This window comes from Microcebus murinus, chromosome 21, assembly GCF_040939455.1.
Source record: "Microcebus murinus isolate Inina chromosome 21, M.murinus_Inina_mat1.0, whole genome shotgun sequence".
Lineage (NCBI taxonomy): Eukaryota > Metazoa > Chordata > Mammalia > Primates > Cheirogaleidae > Microcebus > Microcebus murinus.
The window spans coordinates 131,841-148,089 of record NC_134124.1 but is presented as its reverse complement, the minus strand read 5'-3'; the positions used below and the strand labels follow the sequence as shown (position 1 = coordinate 148,089).

Here is a 16,249-nt window from a genome sequence, read left to right as displayed (position 1 = left end):
CCCCGGGAACAGGACTGCAGGCCCCGGCCCTTCCCACCTCCTCCTCCTCCTCCCCCCCCGCCCCCCCCCACAGGGCACAGGGCTCAGAGACACCTCAGACTCTTGCTACCCAAAGTGCAAAGGGCATCAGTTGCTCCTCCAACCCCCCCGCCCAGCAGACCACGTTGTCCAGCCAGCCCCCGGGCCTCCCTGGGGTGCCCAGCACAAAAGTGCAGACACCCACCGGACCCTCAATCTCAGTTTTCGGATGTTTTTGCCACTCTAAGGACCCGCAGGCCAGCTGGGCCTTCGGGCAGGACAGAGAGCCCCGGAATCCGACGTGGAGAGCTGCGTGTACGTCCCCATCAGGAGGCGGTCCCCACCTCCGCGGCTCTCCCCTTGCGGGGAGCGGCAGCCCAGCCGGCAGCCGCAGGGCCTCAGGGAAGACACCAGGCTGGGCCCCCGCGGCACAGCGGGGGCACGTCCCCCGCACTCACGCGACTTAGGGACGGCTGCTGGAGACTGCTGCGGCCACCCTGCTGCCGGGTTTCTGGTGGGCTTCCTGGAAGCAGCGTCCACACCAAGCCCTTGGAAGGCCCAGGCGACGGAGGAGCCGGTCAGGCAGGGGCCCAGGACGGTGAGAGGCCGGGCGGGCGGGAAGGAGCATGTCAGGCAGGGGCAGAGGACGGTGACAGGCCGGGCGGGGAGGAGCCGGTCAGGCGGGGGCCCAGGACAGTGACGGGCCTGGCCGGGGAGGAGTGCGTCAGGCAGGGGCAGAGGAGACGGGCTGGGTAAGGGTTAGGGTGACAGTTAGGGCACAATTCACAATCGCAAAGACGTGGAAGCGACCCGAGTGCCCATCCATCCAGGAGTGCATCAATAAAATGTGGCGCGTGGACACCACGGAGTGCCATTCGGCTGTGAGGAGCAGCGGTGAGAGGGCGCCTCTCGTGTTCTCCTGGCCAGAGCTGGAACCCGTTCCAGTAGGCCAGGTATCCCAAGAATGGACACACGAGCACCACGTGAGCGCGCTCACCAGCAAATTGGTACGAACGGATGGACGCCTAAGTGGACAGAGAGGAATCACCTTCATCGGGTGGGTGTCGGGCGGGTGGGGGGAGGGGAGGGGCATACACATCCATTAGGCATGGGGTGGGTGCGCACCGACTGGGGGATGGGCGCACTTGAAGCTCTGACCCGAGGGGGGAGGCTTGGAGAGGGCAAGGCACCCGACCTTAACATTGGTACCCCCACAATACGCTGGAACAACATGAGAGGTATATGAATAAGAACACAGGGGGGGCCGGGCGCGGTGGCTCACGCCTGTAATCCTAGCTCTCTGGGAGGCCGAGGCGGGCGGATTGCTCCAGGTCAGGAGTTCGAAACCAGCCTGAGCAAGAGCGAGACCCCGTCTCTACTAAAAATAGAAAGAAATTAATTGGCCAACTAATATATATAGAAAAACACAGCCGGGCGTGGTGGTGCATGCCTGTAGTCCCAACTACTCGGGAGGCTGAGGCAGCAGGATTGCTTGAGCCCGGAGATTGAGGTTGCTGTGAGCTAGGCTGACGCCATGGCACTCACTCTAGCCTGGGCAGCAAAACGAGACTCTGTCTCAAAAAAAAAAAAAAAAAAAAAGAACGCAGGGGGGAGGGGGGCACGGGCGTGACATGTCACCTGAATACTTGTACTCCCATCATCTGCTTGAAGAGAGAGAGAAAAGAAAATGCAATCCTAGAGGTAAGAGACACTTTTTAAAAATAATGAATCCGAAGAGAAAAGTAAAAGGAGGCCTGTGGAGCAGGTCTGGGTGTGACTCCGGATCCCCCAACATCAGGTGCCACCACCAAAGATTCCTGCGTGTAGCCCATAGAACCCCAAAAGCAACGGGACGAGTTCTGGTCACATACTCCCTCAAAATGACATCCTGGCCTTCTTCTGGAACTCCCTCCCCTCTCAGACTCTCAAGGTTTCCTCCAGCGTGTCGGTTCCCACAGAGCAGACCTTTGGTCTGAGACCTGACAGTCCAGATGCCACGCATGCTGCCGCGTGGCGGCGGTGTCGCGGCTTGGGAAGAGGAGGCCCCACGGTGCGGGCTGGGGCGCCAGGCACCGCGCGGGCGCTGAGGGTGGGGGTGACCCCCACCCCGGGCCGCCGCCGCGCTCCCAGAAAGGGGACAGAACAAGAGGCCAAAAAAAAAAAAAAAAAAAAAAAGCAGCAGCCTGTGGCACCCGGTATTCCCAGGCGGTCTCCCATCCAAGTACTAACCAGGCCCGACCCTGCTTAGCTTCCCAGACCAGACGAGATCGGGGGCGTTCAGGGTGGTGTGGCCCTAGACGGCGGCGGAGGGCGCCCCTGCCCCGCTCAAGAAGCCGAGCCTCTCTGGGCTTCCCCGCCGCCGCCTCCCGCGCCGGGCCGGGCCGGTTGAGTTCGCCGGCCGGGTCCCGCGGGCTCCCAGGGACGAGGGTGATGGGCGGGGCCGGGCGGGGCGGGGCGGGGCGGGGGCTGTCTCTCTATACACACACACACACACTCACACTCACTCACACTCACACAAGATGCGCCTCCACGGTTGGACTAGCCAAGGTGGAGCCCTCCCAGCCCCCCTCGTCTCCTCGCCCGGCCTCCTTCACCTACCCGCTGCCCACCCCCAGCGCGTCGCTGCCTACCGCTGACTGCGCACGCGCGGGACGCTCGCCCTTTGACCCCAGCCAGGGGCCGCCCTCCCCCACAACCCCTTTCAGCTGCGCCCCCCCCCTCGCCCTGTGGGTGGGCTGCCGCCTATTCCTCCGGGCCAGGGCTGGGGCACAGCCAGTGTATGGGGCGTCTCTCTCTGGGGATGTGTCCCATGGGTGGGGTGGGGTGGCGTGGTTTGGGGGGCGCTGAAGAAATCAGTCCCCTCCATCTCCTACCTCTGGAAAACGCCCAAGCCCGTGGAGAACTGCCGGCACCGCTTCGTGGGGGCCGGGACCCTCCTCCGTGTCCTCCTGTGGCCCAGTCCAAGGGGCCTGGGCCTGGCCGGGGCTGCATTGGACCCCGACCACCCTGGCGTGTGGACTCGCTAAAAATCGGCCATTAGATATTGGATTCCAGCTTCCTGGAGGTCATTTCACTAATGAGTGCACCGGAAAGAGTTTCCTAATCCATCTGTGAGGGTGGCAACTGAAAGAGAATTTGAAAGCTGACAGAATAGGCGAGGGAAGGCATAGGAGATTTCCACACCCAGCAAGGAAGACTTTCCCGAAATGGAAGAAAGAAACGAGCAAACAGAGACACCGGTAGCCCGCCCGGAAAAGAGTCTGCCCCTTAGAGAAAGCACCCTGACCAGGTTCACCCGTGGGTGGGTGGCGAGCTAGCGGCGTTCAGAAGAGCGAGGCCCGCAGTCTGTGCGGAAGACACCTGCGCTCGGGTGTGTGTGGCGGCGCGATTCACAAGCAGCTCTAGACGTTAAACCAAGGAGAAGCCAGTGAGTTCCCAACGCCCCAGGTGTCCTCAGCCCACGACTGGCTGCTGTGGGAATGCGAAGCCCGGCTCCTTGTCTCAGAGCGGGGTTCCCAGGAGGATCAGGCTGAAGCTGGGACTCGGCCTCAAAGTGTCCCCTCGCATGGCCACCCCCTTCCCCTTCCTGCTCCTCTACTCCTGGTGCCCCTCCATCCAGGGGCCAGACCTTAAAGAGTCACCGCAAGAGAATCCTGGTCCCAAAGGAGCCTTCTGGGGGACCGGTGCTGAGAGAGGTTGTGGGCATGGCCCGCTGGGGCTCTGCCCGACCCAGGGCTGAGAGATGCCACCTCCCAGCTCTGGGTCCCTGCAGGAAGTGTTGGCAAGCACAGGGCCGGTCCTCCAAAGGCCCAGGTGCAGGGAGCCCAGGCCAAGCAGCCTGTGGAAGAAGCCACTTGCCGTGCTACCCCGGGAACAGGACTGCAGGCCCCGGCCCTTCCCACCTCCTCCTCCTCCTCCTCCTCCTACCCCCCCCGCCCCCCCCCACAGGGCACAGGGCTCAGAGACACCTCAGACTCTTGCTACCCAAAGTGCAAAGGGCATCAGTTGCTCCTCCAACCCCCCCGCCCAGCAGACCACGTTGTCCAGCCAGCCCCCGGGCCTCCCTGGGGTGCCCAGCACAAAAGTGCAGACACCCACCGGACCCTCAATCTCAGTTTTCGGATGTTTTTGCCACTCTAAGGACCCGCAGGCCAGCTGGGCCTTCGGGCAGGACAGAGAGCCCCGGAATCCGACGTGGAGAGCTGCGTGTACGTCCCCATCAGGAGGCGGTCCCCACCTCCGCGGCTCTCCCCTTGCGGGGAGCGGCAGCCCAGCCGGCAGCCGCAGGGCCTCAGGGAAGACACCAGGCTGGGCCCCCGCGGCACAGCGGGGGCACGTCCCCCGCACTCACGCGACTTAGGGACGGCTGCTGGAGACTGCTGCGGCCACCCTGCTGCCGGGTTTCTGGTGGGCTTCCTGGAAGCAGCGTCCACACCAAGCCCTTGGAAGGCCCAGGCGACGGAGGAGCCGGTCAGGCAGGGGCCCAGGACGGTGAGAGGCCGGGCGGGCGGGAAGGAGCATGTCAGGCAGGGGCAGAGGACGGTGACAGGCCGGGCGGGGAGGAGCCGGTCAGGCGGGGGCCCAGGACAGTGACGGGCCTGGCCGGGGAGGAGTGCGTCAGGCAGGGGCAGAGGAGACGGGCTGGGTAAGGGTTAGGGTGACAGTTAGGGCACAATTCACAATCGCAAAGACGTGGAAGCGACCCGAGTGCCCATCCATCCAGGAGTGCATCAATAAAATGTGGCGCGTGGACACCACGGAGTGCCATTCGGCTGTGAGGAGCAGCGGTGAGAGGGCGCCTCTCGTGTTCTCCTGGCCAGAGCTGGAACCCGTTCCAGTAGGCCAGGTATCCCAAGAATGGACACACGAGCACCACGTGAGCGCGCTCACCAGCAAATTGGTACGAACGGATGGACGCCTAAGTGGACAGAGAGGAATCACCTTCATCGGGTGGGTGTCGGGCGGGTGGGGGGAGGGGAGGGGCATACACATCCATTAGGCATGGGGTGGGTGCGCACCGACTGGGGGATGGGCGCACTTGAAGCTCTGACCCGAGGGGGGAGGCTTGGAGAGGGCAAGGCACCCGACCTTAACATTGGTACCCCCACAATACGCTGGAACAACATGAGAGGTATATGAATAAGAACACAGGGGGGGCCGGGCGCGGTGGCTCACGCCTGTAATCCTAGCTCTCTGGGAGGCCGAGGCGGGCGGATTGCTCCAGGTCAGGAGTTCGAAACCAGCCTGAGCAAGAGCGAGACCCCGTCTCTACTAAAAATAGAAAGAAATTAATTGGCCAACTAATATATATAGAAAAACACAGCCGGGCGTGGTGGTGCATGCCTGTAGTCCCAACTACTCGGGAGGCTGAGGCAGCAGGATTGCTTGAGCCCGGAGATTGAGGTTGCTGTGAGCTAGGCTGACGCCATGGCACTCACTCTAGCCTGGGCAGCAAAACGAGACTCTGTCTCAAAAAAAAAAAAAAAAAAAAGAACGCAGGGAGGAGGGGGGCGCGGGCAACACATGTCACCTGAATACTTGTACTCCCATCATCTGCTTGAAGAGAGAGAGAAAAGAAAATGCAATCCTAGAGGTAAGAGACACTTTTTAAAAATAATGAATCCGAAGAGAAAAGTAAAAGGAGGCCTGTGGAGCAGGTCTGGGTGTGACTCCGGATCCCCCAACATCAGGTGCCACCACCAAAGATTCCTGCGTGTAGCCCATAGAACCCCAAAAGCAACGGGACGAGTTCTGGTCACATACTCCCTCAAAATGACATCCTGGCCTTCTTCTGGAACTCCCTCCCCTCTCAGACTCTCAAGGTTTCCTCCAGCGTGTCGGTTCCCACAGAGCAGACCTTTGGTCTGAGACCTGACAGTCCAGATGCCACGCATGCTGCCGCGTGGCGGCGGTGTCGCGGCTTGGGACAAGAGGAGGCCCCACGGTGCGGGCTGGGGCGCCAGGCACCGCGCGGGCGCTGAGGGTGGGGGTGACCCCCACCCCGGGCCGCCGCCGCGCTCCCAGAAAGGGGACAAAAAAAAAAAAAAAAAAAGCAACAGCCTGTGGCACCCGGTATTCCCAGGCGGTCTCCCATCCAAGTACTAACCGGGCCCGACCCTGCTTAGATTCCCAGACCAGACGAGATCGGGGGCGTTCAGGGTGGTGTGGCCCTAGACGGCGGCGGAGGGCGCCCCTGCCCCGCTCAAGAAGCCGAGCCTCTCTGGGCTTCCCCGCCGCCGCCTCCCGCGCCGGGCCGGGCCGGTTGAGTTCGCCGGCCGGGTCCCGCGGGCTCCCAGGGATGAGGGTGATGGGCGGGGCGGGGCAGGGCGGGGCGGGGCGGGGCGGGGGCTGTCTCTCTATACACACACACACACACTCACACTCACTAACACTCACACAAGATGCGACTCCACGGTTGGACTCGCCAAGGTGGAGCCCTCCCAGCCCCCCTCGTCTCCTCGCCCGGCCTCCTTCACCTACCCGCTGCCCACCCCCAGCGCGTCACTGCCTGCCGCTGACTGCGCATGCGCGGGACGCTCGCCCTTTGACCCCAGCCAGGGGCCGCCCTCCCCCACAACCCCTTTCAGCTGCGCCCCTCCCTCGCCCTGTGGGTGGGCTGCCGCCTATTCCCCCGGGCCAGGGCTGGGGCACAGCCAGTGTATGGGGCGTTTCTCTCTGGGGATGTGTCCCATGGGTGGGGTGGGGTGGCGTGGTTTGGGGGGCGCTGAAGAAATCAGTCCCCTCCATCTCCTACCTCTGGAAAACGCCCAAGCCCGTGGAGAACTGCCGGCACCGCTTCGTGGGGGCCGGGACCCTCCTCCGTGTCCTCCTGTGGCCCAGTCCAAGGGGCCTGGGCCTGGCCGGGGCTGCATTGGACCCCGACCACCCTGGCGTGTGGACTCGCTAAAAATCGGCCATTAGATATTGGATTCCAGCTTCCTGGAGGTCATTTCACTAATGAGTGCACCGGAAAGAGTTTCCTAATCCATCTGTGAGGGTGGCAACTGAAAGAGAATTTTAAAGCTGACAGAATAGGCGAGGGAAGGCATAGGAGATTTCCACACCCAGCAAGGAAGACTTTCCCGAAATGGAAGAAAGAAACGAGCAAACAGAGACACCGGTAGCCCGCCCGGAAAAGAGTCTGCCCCTTAGAGAAAGCACCCTGACCAGGTTCACCCGTGGGTGGGTGGCGAGCTAGCGGCGTTCAGAAGAGCGAGGCCCGCAGTCTGTGCGGAAGACACCTGCGCTCGGGTGTGTGTGGCGGCGCGATTCACAAGCAGCTCTAGACGTTAAACCAAGGAGAAGCCAGGGAGTTCCCAACGCCCCAGGTGTCCTCAGCCCACGACTGGCTGCTGTGGGAATGCGAAGCCCGGCTCCTTGTCTCAGAGCGGGGTTCCCAGGAGGATCAGGCTGAAGCTGGGACTCGGCCTCAAAGTGTCCCCTCGCATGGCCACCCCCTTCCCCTTCCTGCTCCTCTACTCCTGGTGCCCCTCCATCCAGGGGCCAGACCTTAAAGAGTCACCGCAAGAGAATCCTGGTCCCAAAGGAGCCTTCTGGGGGACCGGTGCTGAGAGAGGTTGTGGGCATGGCCCGCTGGGGCTCTGCCCGACCCAGGGCTGAGAGATGCCACCTCCCAGCTCTGGGTCCCTGCAGGAAGTGTTGGCAAGCACAGGGCCGGTCCTCCAAAGGCCCAGGTGCAGGGAGCCCAGGCCAAGCAGCCTGTGGAAGAAGCCACTTGCCGTGCCACCCCGGGAACAGGACTGCAGGCCCCGGCCCTTCCCACCTCCTCCTCCTCCTCCTCCTCCTCCCCCCCCCGCCCCCCCCACAGGGCACAGGGCTCAGAGACACCTCAGACTCTTGCTACTCAAAGTGCAAAGGGCATCAGTTGCTCCTCCAACCCCCCCGCCCAGCAGACCACGTTGTCCAGCCAGCCCCCGGGCCTCCCTGGGGTGCCCAGCACAAAAGTGCAGACACCCACCGGACCCTCAATCTCAGTTTTCGGATGTTTTTGCCACTCTAAGGACCCGCAGGCCAGCTGGGCCTTCGGGCAGGACAGAGAGCCCCGGAATCCGACGTGGAGAGCTGCGTGTACGTCCCCATCAGGAGGCGGTCCCCACCTCCGCGGCTCTCCCCTTGCGGGGAGCGGCAGCCCAGCCGGCAGCCGCAGGGCCTCAGGGAAGACACCAGGCTGGGCCCCCGCGGCACAGCGGGGGCACGTCCCCCGCACTCACGCGACTTAGGGACGGCTGCTGGAGACTGCTGCGGCCACCCTGCTGCCGGGTTTCTGGTGGGCTTCCTGGAAGCAGCGTCCACACCAAGCCCTTGGAAGGCCCAGGCGACGGAGGAGCCGGTCAGGCAGGGGCCCAGGACGGTGAGAGGCCGGGCGGGCAGGAAGGAGGCGGGGGCCCAGGACAGTGACGGGCCTGGCCGGGGAGGAGTGCGTCAGGCAGGGGCAGAGGAGACGGGCTGGGTAAGGGTTAGGGTGACAGTTAGGGCACAATTCACAATCGCAAAGACGTGGAAGCGACCCGAGTGCCCATCCATCCAGGAGTGCATCAATAAAATGTGGCGCGTGGACACCACGGAGTGCCATTCGGCTGTGAGGAGCAGCGGTGAGAGGGCGCCTCTCGTGTTCTCCTGGCCAGAGCTGGAACCCGTTCCAGTAGGCCAGGTATCCCAAGAATGGACACACGAGCACCACGTGAGCGCGCTCACCAGCAAATTGGTACGAACGGATGGACGCCTAAGTGGACAGAGAGGAATCACCTTCATCGGGTGGGTGTCGGGCGGGTGGGGGGAGGGGAGGGGCATACACATCCATTAGGCATGGGGTGGGTGCGCACCGACTGGGGGATGGGCGCACTTGAAGCTCTGACCCGAGGGGGGAGGCTTGGAGAGGGCAAGGCACCCGACCTTAACATTGGTACCCCCACAATACGCTGGAACAACATGAGAGGTATATGAATAAGAACACAGGGGGGGCCGGGCGCGGTGGCTCACGCCTGTAATCCTAGCTCTCTGGGAGGCCGAGGCGGGCGGATTGCTCCAGGTCAGGAGTTCGAAACCAGCCTGAGCAAGAGCGAGACCCCGTCTCTACTAAAAATAGAAAGAAATTAATTGGCCAACTAATATATATAGAAAAACACAGCCGGGCGTGGTGGTGCATGCCTGTAGTCCCAACTACTCGGGAGGCTGAGGCAGCAGGATTGCTTGAGCCCGGAGATTGAGGTTGCTGTGAGCTAGGCTGACGCCATGGCACTCACTCTAGCCTGGGCAGCAAAACGAGACTCTGTCTCAAAAAAAAAAAAAAAAAAAAGAACGCAGGGAGGAGGGGGGCGCGGGCAACACATGTCACCTGAATACTTGTACTCCCATCATCTGCTTGAAGAGAGAGAGAAAAGAAAATGCAATCCTAGAGGTAAGAGACACTTTTTAAAAATAATGAATCCGAAGAGAAAAGTAAAAGGAGGCCTGTGGAGCAGGTCTGGGTGTGACTCCGGATCCCCCAACATCAGGTGCCACCACCAAAGATTCCTGCGTGTAGCCCATAGAACCCCAAAAGCAACGGGACGAGTTCTGGTCACATACTCCCTCAAAATGACATCCTGGCCTTCTTCTGGAACTCCCTCCCCTCTCAGACTCTCAAGGTTTCCTCCAGCGTGTCGGTTCCCACAGAGCAGACCTTTGGTCTGAGACCTGACAGTCCAGATGCCACGCATGCTGCCGCGTGGCGGCGGTGTCGCGGCTTGGGACAAGAGGAGGCCCCACGGTGCGGGCTGGGGCGCCAGGCACCGCGCGGGCGCTGAGGGTGGGGGTGACCCCCACCCCGGGCCGCCGCCGCGCTCCCAGAAAGGGGACAAAAAAAAAAAAAAAAAAAGCAACAGCCTGTGGCACCCGGTATTCCCAGGCGGTCTCCCATCCAAGTACTAACCGGGCCCGACCCTGCTTAGATTCCCAGACCAGACGAGATCGGGGGCGTTCAGGGTGGTGTGGCCCTAGACGGCGGCGGAGGGCGCCCCTGCCCCGCTCAAGAAGCCGAGCCTCTCTGGGCTTCCCCGCCGCCGCCTCCCGCGCCGGGCCGGGCCGGTTGAGTTCGCCGGCCGGGTCCCGCGGGCTCCCAGGGATGAGGGTGATGGGCGGGGCGGGGCAGGGCGGGGCGGGGCGGGGCGGGGGCTGTCTCTCTATACACACACACACACACTCACACTCACTAACACTCACACAAGATGCGACTCCACGGTTGGACTCGCCAAGGTGGAGCCCTCCCAGCCCCCCTCGTCTCCTCGCCCGGCCTCCTTCACCTACCCGCTGCCCACCCCCAGCGCGTCGCTGCCTGCCGCTGACTGCGCACGCGCGGGACGCTCGCCCTTTGACCCCAGCCAGGGGCCGCCCTCCCCCACAACCCCTTTCAGCTGCGCCCCTCCCTCGCCCTGTGGGTGGGCTGCCGCCTATTCCCCCGGGCCAGGGCTGGGGCACAGCCAGTGTATGGGGCGTTTCTCTCTGGGGATGTGTCCCATGGGTGGGGTGGGGTGGCGTGGTTTGGGGGGCGCTGAAGAAATCAGTCCCCTCCATCTCCTACCTCTGGAAAACGCCCAAGCCCGTGGAGAACTGCCGGCACCGCTTCGTGGGGGCCGGGACCCTCCTCCGTGTCCTCCTGTGGCCCAGTCCAAGGGGCCTGGGCCTGGCCGGGGCTGCATTGGACCCCGACCACCCTGGCGTGTGGACTCGCTAAAAATCGGCCATTAGATATTGGATTCCAGCTTCCTGGAGGTCATTTCACTAATGAGTGCACCGGAAAGAGTTTCCTAATCCATCTGTGAGGGTGGCAACTGAAAGAGAATTTGAAAGCTGACAGAATAGGCGAGGGAAGGCATAGGAGATTTCCACACCCAGCAAGGAAGACTTTCCCGAAATGGAAGAAAGAAACGAGCAAACAGAGACACCGGTAGCCCGCCCGGAAAAGAGTCTGCCCCTTAGAGAAAGCACCCTGACCAGGTTCACCCGTGGGTGGGTGGCGAGCTAGCGGCGTTCAGAAGAGCGAGGCCCGCAGTCTGTGCGGAAGACACCTGCGCTCGGGTGTGTGTGGCGGCGCGATTCACAAGCAGCTCTAGACGTTAAACCAAGGAGAAGCCAGGGAGTTCCCAACGCCCCAGGTGTCCTCAGCCCACGACTGGCTGCTGTGGGAATGCGAAGCCCGGCTCCTTGTCTCAGAGCGGGGTTCCCAGGAGGATCAGGCTGAAGCTGGGACTCGGCCTCAAAGTGTCCCCTCGCATGGCCACCCCCTTCCCCTTCCTGCTCCTCTACTCCTGGTGCCCCTCCATCCAGGGGCCAGACCTTAAAGAGTCACCGCAAGAGAATCCTGGTCCCAAAGGAGCCTTCTGGGGGACCGGTGCTGAGAGAGGTTGTGGGCATGGCCCGCTGGGGCTCTGCCCGACCCAGGGCTGAGAGATGCCACCTCCCAGCTCTGGGTCCCTGCAGGAAGTGTTGGCAAGCACAGGGCCGGTCCTCCAAAGGCCCAGGTGCAGGGAGCCCAGGCCAAGCAGCCTGTGGAAGAAGCCACTTGCCGTGCCACCCCGGGAACAGGACTGCAGGCCCCGGCCCTTCCCACCTCCTCCTCCTCCTCCTCCTCCTCCCCCCCCCGCCCCCCCCACAGGGCACAGGGCTCAGAGACACCTCAGACTCTTGCTACTCAAAGTGCAAAGGGCATCAGTTGCTCCTCCAACCCCCCCGCCCAGCAGACCACGTTGTCCAGCCAGCCCCCGGGCCTCCCTGGGGTGCCCAGCACAAAAGTGCAGACACCCACCGGACCCTCAATCTCAGTTTTCGGATGTTTTTGCCACTCTAAGGACCCGCAGGCCAGCTGGGCCTTCGGGCAGGACAGAGAGCCCCGGAATCCGACGTGGAGAGCTGCGTGTACGTCCCCATCAGGAGGCGGTCCCCACCTCCGCGGCTCTCCCCTTGCGGGGAGCGGCAGCCCAGCCGGCAGCCGCAGGGCCTCAGGGAAGACACCAGGCTGGGCCCCCGCGGCACAGCGGGGGCACGTCCCCCGCACTCACGCGACTTAGGGACGGCTGCTGGAGACTGCTGCGGCCACCCTGCTGCCGGGTTTCTGGTGGGCTTCCTGGAAGCAGCGTCCACACCAAGCCCTTGGAAGGCCCAGGCGACGGAGGAGCCGGTCAGGCAGGGGCCCAGGACGGTGAGAGGCCGGGCGGGCAGGAAGGAGGCGGGGGCCCAGGACAGTGACGGGCCTGGCCGGGGAGGAGTGCGTCAGGCAGGGGCAGAGGAGACGGGCTGGGTAAGGGTTAGGGTGACAGTTAGGGCACAATTCACAATCGCAAAGACGTGGAAGCGACCCGAGTGCCCATCCATCCAGGAGTGCATCAATAAAATGTGGCGCGTGGACACCACGGAGTGCCATTCGGCTGTGAGGAGCAGCGGTGAGAGGGCGCCTCTCGTGTTCTCCTGGCCAGAGCTGGAACCCGTTCCAGTAGGCCAGGTATCCCAAGAATGGACACACGAGCACCACGTGAGCGCGCTCACCAGCAAATTGGTACGAACGGATGGACGCCTAAGTGGACAGAGAGGAATCACCTTCATCGGGTGGGTGTCGGGCGGGTGGGGGGAGGGGAGGGGCATACACATCCATTAGGCATGGGGTGGGTGCGCACCGACTGGGGGATGGGCGCACTTGAAGCTCTGACCCGAGGGGGGAGGCTTGGAGAGGGCAAGGCACCCGACCTTAACATTGGTACCCCCACAATACGCTGGAACAACATGAGAGGTATATGAATAAGAACACAGGGGGGGCCGGGCGCGGTGGCTCACGCCTGTAATCCTAGCTCTCTGGGAGGCCGAGGCGGGCGGATTGCTCCAGGTCAGGAGTTCGAAACCAGCCTGAGCAAGAGCGAGACCCCGTCTCTACTAAAAATAGAAAGAAATTAATTGGCCAACTAATATATATAGAAAAACACAGCCGGGCGTGGTGGTGCATGCCTGTAGTCCCAACTACTCGGGAGGCTGAGGCAGCAGGATTGCTTGAGCCCGGAGATTGAGGTTGCTGTGAGCTAGGCTGACGCCATGGCACTCACTCTAGCCTGGGCAGCAAAATGAGACTCTGTCTCAAAAAAAAAAAAAAAAAAAGAACGCAGGGGGGAGGGGGGCACGGGCGTGACATGTCACCTGAATACTTGTACTCCCATCATCTGCTTGAAGAGAGAGAGAAAAGAAAATGCAATCCTAGAGGTAAGAGACACTTTTTAAAAATAATGAATCCGAAGAGAAAAGTAAAAGGAGGCCTGTGGAGCAGGTCTGGGTGTGACTCCGGATCCCCCAACATCAGGTGCCACCACCAAAGATTCCTGCGTGTAGCCCATAGAACCCCAAAAGCAACGGGACGAGTTCTGGTCACATACTCCCTCAAAATGACATCCTGGCCTTCTTCTGGAACTCCCTCCCCTCTCAGACTCTCAAGGTTTCCTCCAGCGTGTCGGTTCCCACAGAGCAGACCTTTGGTCTGAGACCTGACAGTCCAGATGCCACGCATGCTGCCGCGTAGCGGCGGTGTCGGGGCTTGGGACAAGAGGAGGCCCCACGGTGCGGGCTGGGGTGCCAGGCACCGCGCGGGCGCTGAGGGTGGGGGTGACCCCCACCCCGTGCCGCCGCCGCGCTCCCAGAAAGGGGACAGAACAAGAGGCCAAAAAAAAAAAAAAAAAAAAAAAAAGCAGCAGCCTGTGGCACCCGGTATTCCCAGGCGGTCTCCCATCCAAGTACTAACCGGGCCCGACCCTGCTTAGCTTCCCAGACCAGACGAGATCGGGGGCGTTCAGGGTGGTGTGGCCCTAGACGGCAGCGGAGGGCACCCCTGCCCCGCTCAAGAAGCCGAGCCTCTCTGGGCTTCCCCGCCGCCGCCTCCCGCGCCGGGCCGGGCCGGTTGAGTTCGCCGGCCGGGTCCCGGGCTCCCAGGGACGGGGGTGATGGGCGGGGCGGGGCGGGGCGGGGCGGGGGCTGTCTCTCTATACACACACACACACACACTCACACTCACTCACACTCACACAAGATGCGCCTCCACGGCTGGACTCGCCAAGGTGGAGCCCTCCCAACCCCCCTCGTCTCCTCGCCCGGCCTCCTTCACCTACCCGCTGCCCACCCCCAGCGCGTCGCTGCCTGCCGCTGACTGCGCACGCGCGGGACGCTCGCCCTTTGACCCCAGCCAGGGGCCACCCTCCCCCACAACCCCTTTCAGCTGCGCCCCCCCCCTAGCCCTGTGGGTGGGCTGCCGCCTATTCCCCTGGGCCAGGGCTGGGGCACAGCCAGTGTATGGGGCGTCTCTCTCTGGGGATGTGTCCCATGGGTGGGGTGGGTTGGCGTGGTTTGGGGGCGCTGAAGAAATCAGTCCCCTCCATCTCCTACCTCTGGAAAACGCCCAAGCCCGTGGAGAACTGCCGGCACCGCTTCGTGGGGGCCGGGACCCTCCTCCGTGTCCTCCTGTGGCCCAGTCCAAGGGGCCTGGGCCTGGCCGGGGCTGCATTGGACCCCGACCACCCTGGCGTGTGGACTCGCTAAAAATCGGCCATTAGATATTGGATTCCAGCTTCCTGGAGGTCATTTCACTAATGAGTGCACCGGAAAGAGTTTCCTAATCCATCTGTGAGGGTGGCAACTGAAAGAGAATTTTAAAGCTGACAGAATAGGCGAGGGAAGGCATAGGAGATTTCCACACCCAGCAAGGAAGACTTTCCCGAAATGGAAGAAAGAAACGAGCAAACAGAGACACCGGTAGCCCGCCCGGAAAAGAGTCTGCCCCTTAGAGAAAGCACCCTGACCAGGTTCACCCGTGGGTGGGTGGCGAGCTAGCGGCGTTCAGAAGAGCGAGGCCCGCAGTCTGTGCGGAAGACACCTGCGCTCGGGTGTGTGTGGCGGCGCGATTCACAAGCAGCTCTAGACGTTAAACCAAGGAGAAGCCAGGGAGTTCCCAACGCCCCAGGTGTCCTCAGCCCACGACTGGCTGCTGTGGGAATGCGAAGCCCGGCTCCTTGTCTCAGAGCGGGGTTCCCAGGAGGATCAGGCTGAAGCTGGGACTCGGCCTCAAAGTGTCCCCTCGCATGGCCACCCCCTTCCCCTTCCTGCTCCTCTACTCCTGGTGCCCCTCCATCCAGGGGCCAGACCTTAAAGAGTCACCGCAAGAGAATCCTGGTCCCAAAGGAGCCTTCTGGGGGACCGGTGCTGAGAGAGGTTGTGGGCATGGCCCGCTGGGGCTCTGCCCGACCCAGGGCTGAGAGATGCCACCTCCCAGCTCTGGGTCCCTGCAGGAAGTGTTGGCAAGCACAGGGCCGGTCCTCCAAAGGCCCAGGTGCAGGGAGCCCAGGCCAAGCAGCCTGTGGAAGAAGCCACTTGCCGTGCCACCCCGGGAACAGGACTGCAGGCCCCGGCCCTTCCCACCTCCTCCTCCTCCTCCTCCTCCTCCCCCCCCGCCCCCCCCCCACAGGGCACAGGGCTCAGAGACACCTCAGACTCTTGCTACCCAAAGTGCAAAGGGCATCAGTTGCTCCTCCAACCCCCCCGCCCAGCAGACCACGTTGTCCAGCCAGCCCCCGGGCCTCCCTGGGGTGCCCAGCACAAAAGTGCAGACACCCACCGGACCCTCAATCTCAGTTTTCGGATGTTTTTGCCACTCTAAGGACCCGCAGGCCAGCTGGGCCTTCGGGCAGGACAGAGAGCCCCGGAATCCGACGTGGAGAGCTGCGTGTACGTCCCCATCAGGAGGCGGTCCCCACCTCCGCGGCTCTCCCCTTGCGGGGAGCGGCAGCCCAGCCGGCAGCCGCAGGGCCTCAGGGAAGACACCAGGCTGGGCCCCCGCGGCACAGCGGGGGCACGTCCCCCGCACTCACGCGACTTAGGGACGGCTGCTGGAGACTGCTGCGGCCACCCTGCTGCCGGGTTTCTGGTGGGCTTCCTGGAAGCAGCGTCCACACCAAGCCCTTGGAAGGCCCAGGCGACGGAGGAGCCGGTCAGGCAGGGGCCCAGGACGGTGAGAGGCCGGGCGGGCGGGAAGGAGCATGTCAGGCAGGGGCAGAGGACGGTGACAGGCCGGGCGGGGAGGAGCCGGTCAGGCGGGGGCCCAGGACAGTGACGGGCCTGGCCGGGGAGGAGTGCGTCAGGCAGGGGCAGAGGAGACGGGCTGGGTAAGGGTTAGGGTGACAGTTAGGGCACAATTCACAATCGCAAAGAC

The 16,249-nt window shown here is 63.0% G+C and overlaps 4 pseudogenes; all 4 read right to left on the bottom strand.

Annotated features, from left to right (window-relative positions):
• Positions 1–2,198: 2,198 nt before the first annotated feature.
• Positions 2,199–2,317, bottom strand: LOC142863266 (uncharacterized; annotated as a pseudogene).
• A 3,758-nt stretch (positions 2,318–6,075) lies between these two features.
• Positions 6,076–6,194, bottom strand: LOC142863350 (uncharacterized; annotated as a pseudogene).
• Positions 6,195–9,900: 3,706 nt separating this feature from the next.
• Positions 9,901–10,019, bottom strand: LOC142863349 (uncharacterized; annotated as a pseudogene).
• A 3,724-nt stretch (positions 10,020–13,743) lies between these two features.
• Positions 13,744–13,862, bottom strand: LOC142863300 (uncharacterized; annotated as a pseudogene).
• Between the last annotated feature and the right edge of the window lie 2,387 nt (positions 13,863–16,249).